The sequence below is a fragment of the Salvelinus alpinus genome, chromosome 20 (assembly GCF_045679555.1).
Source record: "Salvelinus alpinus chromosome 20, SLU_Salpinus.1, whole genome shotgun sequence".
NCBI classification, from domain to species: domain Eukaryota; kingdom Metazoa; phylum Chordata; class Actinopteri; order Salmoniformes; family Salmonidae; genus Salvelinus; species Salvelinus alpinus.
The window spans coordinates 32,659,395-32,672,259 of NC_092105.1; the positions used below are offsets into that span (position 1 = coordinate 32,659,395).

At 43.6% G+C, this 12,865-nt stretch overlaps 1 protein-coding gene across 2 annotated transcripts in view; it reads right to left on the reverse strand.

Moving 5' to 3' along the window:
• The window catches only part of LOC139546675 (semaphorin-5B-like), a 155,580-nt gene that overhangs the window by 112,543 nt on the left and 30,172 nt on the right, over nucleotides 1-12,865 (reverse strand). The window contains exon 2 of one of the 2 annotated variants that reach the window (XM_071355325.1): nucleotides 11,432-11,505. The exons of the other annotated variant lie outside the window; for it this stretch is intronic. The gene's annotated coding sequence lies outside the window, so the exon portion shown is untranslated. The remainder of the gene's footprint in view (nucleotides 1-11,431; nucleotides 11,506-12,865) is intronic. 2 annotated transcript variants of the gene reach the window in all.

Here is a 12,865-nt window from a genome sequence, read left to right on the forward strand (position 1 = left end):
AGTGGTAGGCCTGATCACCGACAACGACGAGAAAGCCTATAGGGAGGAGGCCAGAGACCTGGCCGGGTGGTGCCTGAATAACAACCTATCCCTCAACGTAACCAAGACTAAGGAGATGATTGTGGACTACAGGAAAAGGAGCACCGAGCACGCCCCCATTCTCATCGACGGGGCTGTAGTGGAGCAGGTTGAGAGCTTCAAGTTCCTTGGTGTCCACATCACCAACAAACTAGAAATGTCCAAACACACCAAAACAGTCGTGAAGAGGGCACGACAAAGCCTATTCCCCCTCAGGAAACTAAAAAGATTTGGCATGGGTCCTCAGATCCTCAAAAGGTTCTACAGCTGCAACATCGAGAGCATCCTGACTGGTTGCATCACTGCCTGGTACGGCAATTGCTCGGCTTCCGACCGCAAGGCACTACAGAGGGTAATGCGTACGGCCCAGTACATCACTGGGGCTAAGCTGCCTGCCATCCAGGACCGTTACACCAGGCGGTGTCAGGGGAAAGCCCTAAATATTGTCAAAGACTCCAACCACCAGTCATAGACTGTTCTCTCTACTACCGCAGGGCAAGTGGTACCGGAGTGTCAAGACTCGGACAAAAAGGCTTCTCAACAGTTTTTACCCCCAAGCCATAAGACTCCTGAACAGATAATCAAATGGCTACCTGGACTATTTGCATTGTGTGACACCCCCCCCAACCCCTCTTTGACGCTGCTGCTACTCTCTGTTTATCATATATGCATAGTCACTTTAACTATAAATTCATGTACATACTACCTCAATTGGCCCGACCAACCAGTGCCCCCGCACATTGGCTAACTGGGCTATCTGCACTGTGTCCCGCCACCCACCACACGCCAACCCCTCTTTTACGCTACTGCTACTCTCTGTTTATCATATATGCATTGTCACTTTAACCATATCTACATGTACATACTACCTCAATCAGCCTGACTAACCGGTGCCTGTATATAGCCTCGCTACTGTTATAGACTCGCTACTGTATATAGACTCGCTACTGTTATTCTTCACTGTCTTTTTTACTGTTGTTTTTATTTCTTTATTTACCTATTGTTCACCTAATACCTTTTTTGCACTGTTGGTTAGATCCTGTAAGTAAGCATTTCACTGTAAGGTCTACTACACCTGTTGTATTTGGCGCACGTTACAAATAAACGTTGATTTTATTTTATTTTATTAGTTAAAAAAATTTCTCAGCCGGCTGTGATGCAGTGCACACATCCATAACCTGAGCGGAAACCAGATTCCATACCAGGGAGAATACTATAGACATCAAGAAAGCCAGTCAGTTGATTATTGACATGTTTTTCCAACAGTTTTGATAAACAGGGCAAGATAGAAATTGGCCTATAACAGTTAGGATGAGCTTGATCTCCCCTTTAAATAAAGGTCGCACCGGTGCTGCCTTCCAAGCACTGGTAACCTCCCCAGAGAGGAGAGACAAGTTACAACGGTGATAGGCTCTGCGATGATAGGGGCTACAACCTCAAAGAAGAAAAGATCTAAACCCTCTGACCCAGGGCCCTATGAAGGGAATAGGGTGCCATTTAAGACACATCCTAACTCTCCCAATATACAATCATGTATATTTTTCCCTCTCTCAAGCCATTGTAAAGGTTTTAAACTGAGCACTTTGACCGTTTCATGTTTTCTGACGGCAACATAACCACAGAGAGAGCCCAGCTAATAAGGCCTGTCTGTCAGTCGGTCCTGCTGAGGTAAACACAGGGAGACACAAAGAACCACATGGCTCAGTCTGAGAGAGAAAGAGAAAGAGAGAGAGAGATAATCCAAGGCTTTGAATCCTTAGCTAGCCAGTCCCAAACCTCAGAGTAATTCATTTGGTAAGAACGCCAACTTCCAACTTCCTTTACAGATGAAGAGGTCAGACTGTTGTAAGAAACAGGGGACAGAGTGCATTTTTTGAAAGAAGGGGCTTATCTGGAAGTACTTTATATAGAGAGGACATGTTTGATTTTAGGGGAGGGACTTTACACAGAGGGGAATGGTCTCTGAAATTCTATTGGCAGACATGGTTCCTTCCACATCGATGCCTAATTATACCACTTTGGTGGGGAAAATACAGTGCAGATAATCTTACAGTATTTAAAGTCATTCGACGTGATATTTGTGATCACATATAGATGAAATCATTACATCAAAATGTTCAACAAACTACTTTCAAATGAATTTTAAATTCTAATGTTGAGTCACTGCTGTTTATCAGCCCGCTAGACAAGCTAAGTTAGCTTGTCGGACGTGATGGCTAGCTAGCAGGCGATCTCATCCTGGTTATCAGCTGTTTAGGCTTCGAACACACCGACAGCATCATTGTGCAAAATAGTACGCAGCATCATCTGGATATGTATGTAACAAAAGTTCAACATTCACCTTCTGCTACCATTTCTGTCAAGCCATCCAGGCATACAGTTTGACGCATACGTTCCATAAATCCAACGTATGCACCACACCGAACGCACTGCAACTGCCTGTGCAATGCAATGCTGCAAGGCAAATGCAGCGTTTCATTGGAAATGAATGTGATTCTGGTGTACCAAAATGCAATGATGCTGTCGGTGTGTTCGAAGCGTTAGTGATGAACATCTAAACAAACAAAAATCAGCAGCGTCAATTGTGAAGACCCGGACAGCTTTTTAATCCTGAATCGGTGAACATGCTAGCCAGCCAATAACAAATTGAACAAGGGACAGATGGCAACTGATGCGTTCATTTCACTCCATAGCATTGGCTTGGCAGGACAAAACAGTTGTGCCCAATTAGAAACATAGCAAATGCTGCAAGCTATGTTCTGTTCAATCTAGGCCTGCTAGCCAGTCAAGTTACTTGTGCATTCTTACATGATCAGAGTGGCACCGTGAGAGACATGGATATGGGTGTGGCTGAAGGATTCCCAGTGCACCATGGACAGCGGCACTCAGTTCAGCACTGTGGAAGGCTGCACTACCTTCAGCACCAGGCCAGCCGAAGACAGCACAACAGCTCTGCTCACCCAACACACCTGTGCAGGATTACTAATCAGCACACCGTCAAGGCATTCCCTAATCAACTGACTGGCACAAGAGTGCAGGCTGGACCTCACTCAAGTGGAGCAGTGAGGAAGACACAGCCAGAGCGTGTCTATTCGCCCGCTTCAACTGTGGTTCACTCTCCTTCCACAGACTCTGCCAGTGAGGCCACACCGGCGCAAGAGATTAACTGCTCTGTTCTCCTCAGGTTGAAGCACATCCCACCCCATCATCCAGACAGATGGAAAGAACTTGGGAACCTCCCATCCACCAGGGAAATCACCCTATCCCAGGAGATTAGTCAGGAGTTTATTCAGCCGTGTGCAACATCACTGTAGAAGTAAATCCAAACGTTAGTCTCTATCATGCAGAATTGTCAACTCATTGGAACATTTGAAGCCCATTCTAAAATACAGACGTGGGGGATTACTGCCCTGTGTACAAGTTTTTACTCCTGCACAGCACAAACACCATGTTCAACTATTCATGGTCTACAATTTAGATCACAATTAGTTGAATGAGGTGTTAATGAAGGGCTGGAACAAAAACCTGTAAACTCCTGTCCTGTGTATAAAAAACCTGTGACAAGTGTTGATGTTTCCCCACTATTCTGGTTTTGAGGCTTGGTATCTGGGGGCCGCAATTCATCTGTCTAATCCCCTGCAAGGAGAAAGAAAGACATTCATAATATTACATTGGTGTATGCATTTAATTGAATATATATTCCTGTTTGACTTGCATCCATATAATTCAATTGGACAAACTCTCCTTTATAATATCCCAGTGTTTTTTTTTTTTATCCAATGCATTTAGCTTACATTAGGATGAAGTAGCCTAGGCCTTCTAATCTAGTTAGTTTGTATCATATTGCCTATCATTTAGGTGAATATAATATAAGGTGAATATAAAACCATGCTATCTTGCACGTCAGTGTCACATAATATGCATAGGTGTTGTAGTTGTATGAAAGTATCACAATGCAAGCCTGCTAATTGGAAATAAAACACCAGCAGTCCTAATGTAATGCAATATTAGTTTCACAGTGAACAACACTATTCTGGCTATTTATCATTCTTAAATAGTAAGCAAATTTAACTTTTTGTTGTTGTTTCAGCCTCTGTACAATGCATGAAATCTGCAAATGTGCGAGTGGAGGACCCCACATAAAATGATTCTGGTCGGTGTCAGCTTAATTCACTAACCAACAGGTACTGAGAAAATCGATTCAGTTACTTGTTTGCTAGTTGCTCAAGCTGCGACATTTGATACAATGTAAACAGACGTATCTAGCTCGCATAAAAGCTAGCTTTGTTGACGCCAGCTGCGTGATGATGCTGGTTCCTGTTTATGTTAAGAGGTCACGCAGAAGTACATTTCAATGTAACAGATTTTAAGCGCTCTGCGTTCTTCCATACTACACAGTATGCTCTCTCAGACGTTCTTGGAAGATCACCTTTGAAAGAACGGGAGAACACAGAACGAAAGTGCGCATTTTGGAACACTGCCACTAGCATGTTTCTGAAGTCTGTCAGAAGTTCCCGAAAAGTATTAGACATCTCTGTGCAATCATGGACAAGAGAAGAAGAGTGGATATGAGGAGGAGGGTGGCACCTCAGATCCTTCCATCTCTGCATCTTTCAACACTGTCCACCTCACTTTTCAAGTCTCCTTGAAACTTCACAGGATGGGCACATACAGTGCTATTGCAACAGCAGCATCATAAATATATACAGTAAGCTCCAAAAGCATCAGGACAGTGACACTTTGCTGTTGTTTTGGCTCTGTACTCCAGTACTTTGGACTTGAAATGATAGAATGACTATGTTAAAGTGCGGACTGGCAGCTTTTCATCCATATTACAGCACTTTTTGTACATATTGTAGTTCCCCCATTTTAGGAGACCAAAAGTATTGGGAGGAATTGTGACTCTACAAACTTGGAAGCATTTACTGTTTGTTTTTCGCTTGTGTTTCAATTTTTTTTGTGCCCAATAGAAATTAATGGTAAATAATGTATTTTGGAGACACTTTAATTGTAAATAAGAATAAAATGTGTTTCTAAATACTTCTACATTCATGTGGATGCTACCATGATTACGGACAATCCTGATTGAATCGTGAATAATGATAAGTGAGAAATATCATACCCCCCAAAAAATGAAAACCTCCCCTGTAATTATAATAGAGGTTAGCATGTCTTGGGGGTATGTTATTTGTGCATCTAACTTTCTCACTTATCATTATTCACGATTCATTCAGGACTATCCGTAATCATGGTAGCCTCCATACAGGCATACAGGACTGTTCTACAAAGTTATTGAAAGTGGTGTAGGGGGTAAAACATATGACATAATTAAATCAATGTATACTGGCAATACGTGCAGCATTAAAATTGGTAAGAAAATAACAGAATTCTTTAACCAGGGGCGGGGCCTTCGCCTGGGTTGCAATCTGAGCCCTGCACTCTTCAATATTTACATTAACGAATTGGCCACTATTCTAGAAAAATCCTCAGCCCCTGGTGTTAGTCTCCACTATTCAGAAGTTAAATGCCTACTCTTCGCAGATGACCCAAAAGGAACCCAAAAGACCCAGAGAGAGAGAAAGAGAGAGAGAGCAGCCTTGCACTCAGGTCTAGATGTGGGTTTAAGTTCAGACAAAGCCTCTGAAGTCATGTGACCAGACCTGTTGGAGCATCATGCTGTTAGATGATCTGGAGGATTGTATTCAGAGTTCATGTCGACCATTCTGAGCCAACACACGCCTCCTTCCACAGATCAAGTCGTAATTGCACATTATCGACTTCTAAACACATTGGTGGGAAATAATTGTTGATAAATGGACAAGACAGCACTAAAGAATCGTTACCATTCCATTGTATTCTAACAAGACTGTAGAGAATTTAAATAAAGTAATGTTCACATGGCAGGAATGTCTATACTGTGAGTAAATGTGATTATATGGTGTTCCCTATAGAGCACACAGATTACAATCATTATCCAAAACACCAGTCCTGCTCTGCTCTTTCTCACTCTCTTCTCAGGATGTCCAATCATCTTTCTCTCAGACTCAACCATCTGTTTATTTACTATGACTGTGATATGTGGTTGTCCCACCTAGCTATCCTAAGATGAATGCATTAACAGTAAGTCGCTCTGTGACTAAAATGTAAATGTACATGTACTTTCAACTGAAAAAAATACTGTTTGACAGATTCACAAACACGCAAAGTAACCTGTATACAGGCATTTACTGCCAATTAATCACACACACATACGGTTGAAGTTGGAAGTTTACATACACTTAGGTTGGAGTCATTAAAACTCGTTTTTCAACCACTCCACAAATTTCTTGTTAACAAACTATAGTTTTGGCAAGTCGGTTAGGACATCTACTTGTCATTTTCCCAACAATTCTTTACAGACAGATTATCTCACTTATAATTCACTGTGTCACAATTCCAGTGGGTCATAAGTTTACATACACTAAGTTGACTGTGCCTTAAAACAGCTTGGAAAATTCCAGCAAATAATGTCATGGCTTTAGAAGCTTCTGATAGGCAAATTGACATAACTTGAGTCAATTGGAGGTGTACCTGTGGATGTATTTCAAGGCCTACCTTCAAACTCAGTGCCTCTTTGCTTGACATCATGGGAAAATCAAAAGAAATCAGCCAAGAACTTGTAGACCTTCACAAGTCTGGTTCATCCTTGGGAGCAATTTCCAAACACCTGAAGGTACCATGTTCATCTGTGCAAACAATAGTACGCAAGTATAAACACCATGGGACCACGCAGCCGTTATACCGATCAGGAAGGAGACGCATTCTGTCTCCTAGAGATGAACGTACTTTGATGTGAAAAGTGCAAATTAATCCCAGAACAACAGCAAAGGACCTTGTGAAGATGCTGGAGGAAACAGGTACAAAAGTATCTATATCCAGAGTAAAACGAGTCCTATATTGACATAACCTGAAAGGACGCTCAGCAAGGAAGAAGCCACTGCTCCAAAACCTCCATAAAAAAGCCAGACTACGGTTTGCAACTGCACATGGGGACAAAGATCGTACTTTTTGGAGAACTTTCCTCTGGTCTGATGAAACAAAAATACAACTGTTTGGCCATAATGACCATCATTATGTTTGGAAGAAAAAGGGGGAGGCTTGCAAGCCAAAGAACATCATCCCAACCGTGAAGCACGGGGGTGGCAGCATCATGTTGTGGGGGTGCTTTGCTGCAGGAGGGACTGGTGCACTTCACAAAATAGATGGCATCATGAGGTAGGAAAATGATGTGGATATATTGAAGCAACATCTCAACACATCAGTCAGGAAGTTAAAGCTTGGTCACAAAAGGGTCTTCTAAATGGACAATGACCCCAAGCATACTTCCAAAGTTGTGGAAAATGGCTTAAGGACAACAAAGTCAAGGTATTGGAGTGGCCATCACAAAGCCCTGACCTCAATCCTATAGAAAATGTGTGGGCAGAACTGAAAAAGCGTGTGCGAGCAAGGAGGCCTACAAACCTGACTCATTTACACCAGCTCTGTCAGGAGGAATGGGCCAAAATTCACCCAACTTATTGTAGGAAGCTTGTGGAAGGCTAACCGAAACGTTTGACCCAAGTTAAACAATTTAAAGGCAATGTTACCAAATACTAATTGAGTGTATGTAAACTTCTGACCCACTGGGAATGTGATGAAATAAATAAAAGCTGAAATAAATCATTCTCTCTACTTTTATTCTGACATTTCACATTCTTCAAATAAAGTGGTGATCCTAACTGACCTAAGACAGGGAATTATTACTAGGATTACATGTAAAAAAAATGTGAAAATCTGAGGTTAAATGTATTTGGCTAAGGTGTATGTAAACTTCCAACTTCAACTGTACCAACAAACATATACACACAGACAAAAAACATTGCATTATTCATCAATCATTTGAGTCCACTTCCAGCAGTTATCCTCACTGTCAGCTTAAGACACCAGCCCTAAACATCGCAATCGGTCCAATATGGAATAACTCTCACAAGAGTACTATAGAGAGAATGTCCAAGCTGATTCATATGTTTTCATAGCCTTACCATCCTACAGTAATGGTACATTTGAACTGCTGGGGCTGAGGACAGGACAGCTAATCATTAGCCAGTTAGCCACTGCTCTGTTCTGGCTGCTGATCCAAGGCCAGGGAGGATGATAAAGATCCAAGAGGACCAGGGGAGCTGCCAACTTAATGACCCAGAGAGAGGAGCTGATTTACGGGTTCTGTGGCCCCATCGTGGCCCGTAGACAAAAGCCCTCCCTCTATTCTCATTTACTGCTGGGGAGAGACGTAGTTCATAAAGAAGAAAACAATGTTAGAAGAGAGATGAAATGTTCCTCTGAGAAAACCAAGATGCTCTGCATCACCTCCTGATCGTACATCCTCCAGGCCCATACACAACTCTAAAAAGACAGTACTGTGTGATCCGCTTTTTTTGGTATCTTCATCAGAATCTCATAAGTGGTTGCATATTGTGTATGCAATACAAGGCTCAAAATCAGGCAAAGAACACAATAAATCATTGATAGATTGAGACATTTGATCCTGCAAGTCTTTGGCAATGTCTGAAATTCTGAATTCTGAGTGGATGACAGGGGACAAACACTGTACCCCATGAGGACTACAAGCACTTCATCAAGGTATAAAAAGTAAATAGATCTGAACCTGTCTAATCACTTTAAACCCAGGTGAGTGGTCACATGGTCTACATCTAAATCTACACTGTTCAAAGACATTCACATAAAATCCTCACCTCTATCATAACTCACATGGCCTAGAAACCCCTTGGGTATGGCTAGATGCAGCGATGGAAGCCACTTGGGTGGCTAGATGAAGCTATGGAAGCCACTAGGGTGGCTAGATGAAGCTATGGAAGCCACTGAGGTGGCTAGATGCAGTGATGGAAGCCACTAGGGTGGCTAGATGAAGCTATGGAAGCCACTGGGGTGGCTAGCTGAAGCTATGGAAGCCACTAGGGTGGCTAGATGAAGCTATGGAAGCCACTGGGGTGGCTAGCTGAAGCTATGGAAGCCACTGAGGTGGCTAGATGAAGCTATGGAAGCCACTAGGGTGGCTAGATGAAGCTATGGAGGCCACTGGGGTGGCTAGATGAAGCTATGGAAGCCACTGGGGTGGCTAGCTGAAGCTATGGAAGCCACTGGGATGGCTAGCTGAAGCTATGGAAGCCACTAGGGTGGCTAGATGCAGCGATGGAAGCCACTAGGGTGGCTAGATGAAGCTATAGAGGCCACTGGGGTGGCTAGATGCAGCGATGGAAGCCACTGGGTGGCTAGAGGAAGCTATGGAAGCCACTAGGTTGGCTAGATGAAGCTATGGAAGCCACTGGGGTGGCTAGATGCAGCAAAACATTCATGGTTGTGTAAGTACAGAACCAATCCTCATCGTTGGTAAGACTCCCTGCGATCCTCCGTCTCGTGTGAATGGCTCCTCTGTGTGATCGGCAAAGGTTCTGCCAGAGGCCCTCTCTCTGTCCCCTGAATGGACAGCGCTAGGCCACATTTTTAAGGCACACTAACGTACCATAGCTGACCGACAAAGGCGATGTGGTCATTTACCAGGGAGAATGACGCTCCCTTTAAATCGCCTGGGGGGCAATAACAGACAGAGCCTTTAAGACCGGGGGCGCCTCCAAAATGGCATCCTATTTCCTATATGGTACACATAGGGCTCTGATAAAAAGTAGTGCACTATAAAGGGAATAGGGTGCCATTTGGGACATAGCCCTGGACAACAGTTGAGATGAGCCCTGAAACAGTTTTTTTCCCCCTCCATCCTCTCTATATCCTCCCTCCATCCCTCCATCCCTCCATTTACACTTGAAAAGCGGCTCGTTGTCATCCTGAACCAAATATCAGCAAACAACGGGGAGGGGGGGTGGGGACGACACACGTTAACACGGCGCTTCACAGGCTTCAGATAGTCCACATAGATCCAGGAGAAAGGAGGACAAAGGAGGACAATACAAACAACAAACAGAAAGGAGCTTCTTCACAGGCTTTTACATAAGGCCTAAACAGGACGGGGCATTTCTGGTCCACTGACAGGGTTTGGGGAGACATTTGGGGCACAAATCGAATCAAGCTGGGCAAGTCAGAGCAATGGAGGAGAAGGGAATTAGAAAGCGCAATTGAAGCCAGTGCCAGCCAACTAGGCTCTTCAATAGGGCAGACTTTCTACAGAGTTGGCCCATGCGCCTCATCATGACAACTGGGTGACGAAGTTGGAGAGTTGGCGTCTGAAACTTTAGGTGCTCAATGAGTTAAAATCTTTACTGGCCGGGAGGGCATTCTTTCTCCACTCAAAGGAAGCACACCCTCTGGTACTGGAAAACCCTCCATTCCTCAATCCTCACCTTACAGAGACAACTATCTCAATAAAACGCTTTTAGAAGATAAATAACTGATAGCTGCATACAGTACACTTAGCTATTACATAAATCAATTACATAAACTTCTGCATTCTTGGAGAGGAGCAGAGAAGAGAGGAGATATCAAAGGCAGTTTCTTTTAAACGCATCACCTCTGAGCTTTGATTCTTTGATTGGCCCACATAGAACCAATTAGACGAAGCCGAGTTCCTGGTGGACTCCCGCCTGCCGCCAAACACTCATTGTGGGGGGCGGAGGAGAGAAGAGAGAGGAAAGAGAGAGAGAGAGGAGAGAGGAGCTGTGGGCGAGAGAACTTCACCATTAACAGGCTGGATTTAATAACAGGTTTCACCCTTCCTCTCTCCATCTCTCCATCACCACCACGCTCCTCTTTTCAAAACGGTCCTTTCTGAGTTAGAATAAAGGGATTTTACATAAAAGGCTCCCTGCCTCAGGCACTTTACTACAGGGGCTGTAGAGAAGAAGGGGAGGGTAAAGAGAGAGAGAGAGAAGGAATGATAGATGGCTTTGAGCTTCCTATGTTTGGTCTCCACTGGGTCCAACGATCTCAGAGGTATGGGACAAGGGGACGTGTGGGACACAGTCGGAAGCGAAACACTGTCCAACCTAATATCTAATATACACACGTACCAAACAAAACCAATATCAATCCCAACCCAAAAACTTCTACAAAAGTGTCACCAAAAGTAATGTGTAGGCTAGAGTTTGAAAGGACTTTGTCTAATGAACCCTATACTATAGAAAATACATGATCAGTTTGACGAGGGCAGAAAACAGACATAAAGGACATTCACTGCTTCCTATCAGAATAATAAAGTAGGAAGATATGCCTTTAAGCCAAAGATACATTTCCATTTTAACCCCAAAATGGACTATCAAGTTTTGAACTAGATTCAATTGTAGCAGAAGCGAAGCATAGTACTCACCAGCTAGTCATCACTGGCACATGGTCCTGTGGCTACAGGGATGGGCTGAGATGGCTGTTCTATCCTTTAGAAACCTATTTCAGGGACAGAGAGAGAGAGAGAGAGAGAGAGAGAGAGAGAGAGAGAGAGAGAGAGAGAGAGAGAGAGAGAGAGAGAGAGAGAGAGAGAGAGAAGAGAGAGAGAGAGAGAGAGAGAGAGAGAGAGAGAGAGAGAGAGAGAGAGAGAGAGAGAGAGAGAGAGAGAGAGAGAGAGAGAGAGAGAGAGAGAGAGAGAGATAAATAGAAGGGGGAGGGGTGAATCTTTCAATTCACACTAGTCATTTGCCTCCTTCCCACAAGTAGTGTGCAGTGCCACAAAGAACCACTCACACTCTTGTAAACAAACCGCCAGACCGTCAATGGAGGAGAGCGGGCGGACCTGGAATGGCATTTAAACTGGAGTTTATTAGGCTTCATGGGGTTTCTGGGGGGCTGTGGGGGGCAGGGGGGGGGGGTGGAACTGGGAAAAGATGAATCTCCACCCCAACAAAATCTCCCCAACAAGTCCATTACGGTTCAAATGTTAAACCACATACTGTAGGCTATAATTTAAAGCCTAATTTACTGTAGCTTAAATTAAAGACTTCATGAATATATATCTGCCCAAGATCTATATGCTCCAGACAGTTCAATCAAACTAACAGGTTAATATACTTTACAGTTACCATTTGGGCTTTAGGCTTCTGATCAGCAAATTGGAACATAATAGTCTTCTACGGTTTCTACGGCAACGTCTGTGTTAGGCTTAGACACCCTAGACTCTGGACGTGTATCAGTGAATGCCACTAAGCCAGCACATACCATTTTTGAGAAAGTTCCCGTAGCTAGAGTGTGGAGCCATGACGATTGGAGATAAACTGCAGATTTGATGCCTGCTTCTCTGCAAGTTCTGAGGACTTAGTTCTAATATCCTTATTAGGGAGCAAACACAAAAACAGGTGGACCAATGCAAATAGGAATGTCTGGACGATTTGCTATGGACACAGACCTTGAATTTGGATGTAGGCAGCACCACTACAGACAGACAGTAGCAGAAATGTTGCCTAATGCTCTCTCTCTCTCTTCCACCAAATCAAGAGGTCAGAGAATTCTCACAAATACAAAGAGTAACGGGGTTATAGCTTTAACATTGGTTATGTCGAACCTATTCTCTTCAGACACTTTAAAATGTTTCCTCTTCCTTGCTTTCCTTCTAACTCTCTTGCTCACTCTCTCAATTATGCACGCACACACAGACACACAGAGAGACAGACTGAGACAAACTCTTAGACAAACATGCACAGCATGTCTAGAAACAAATAAATATTTGTGAGATTGACTAGAATGCTAATGGAAAACTGTTAAGAGAAGTGTGCTGATTCACCTCGTTCTTATTCCCACCTCCCACCTCTGAAAC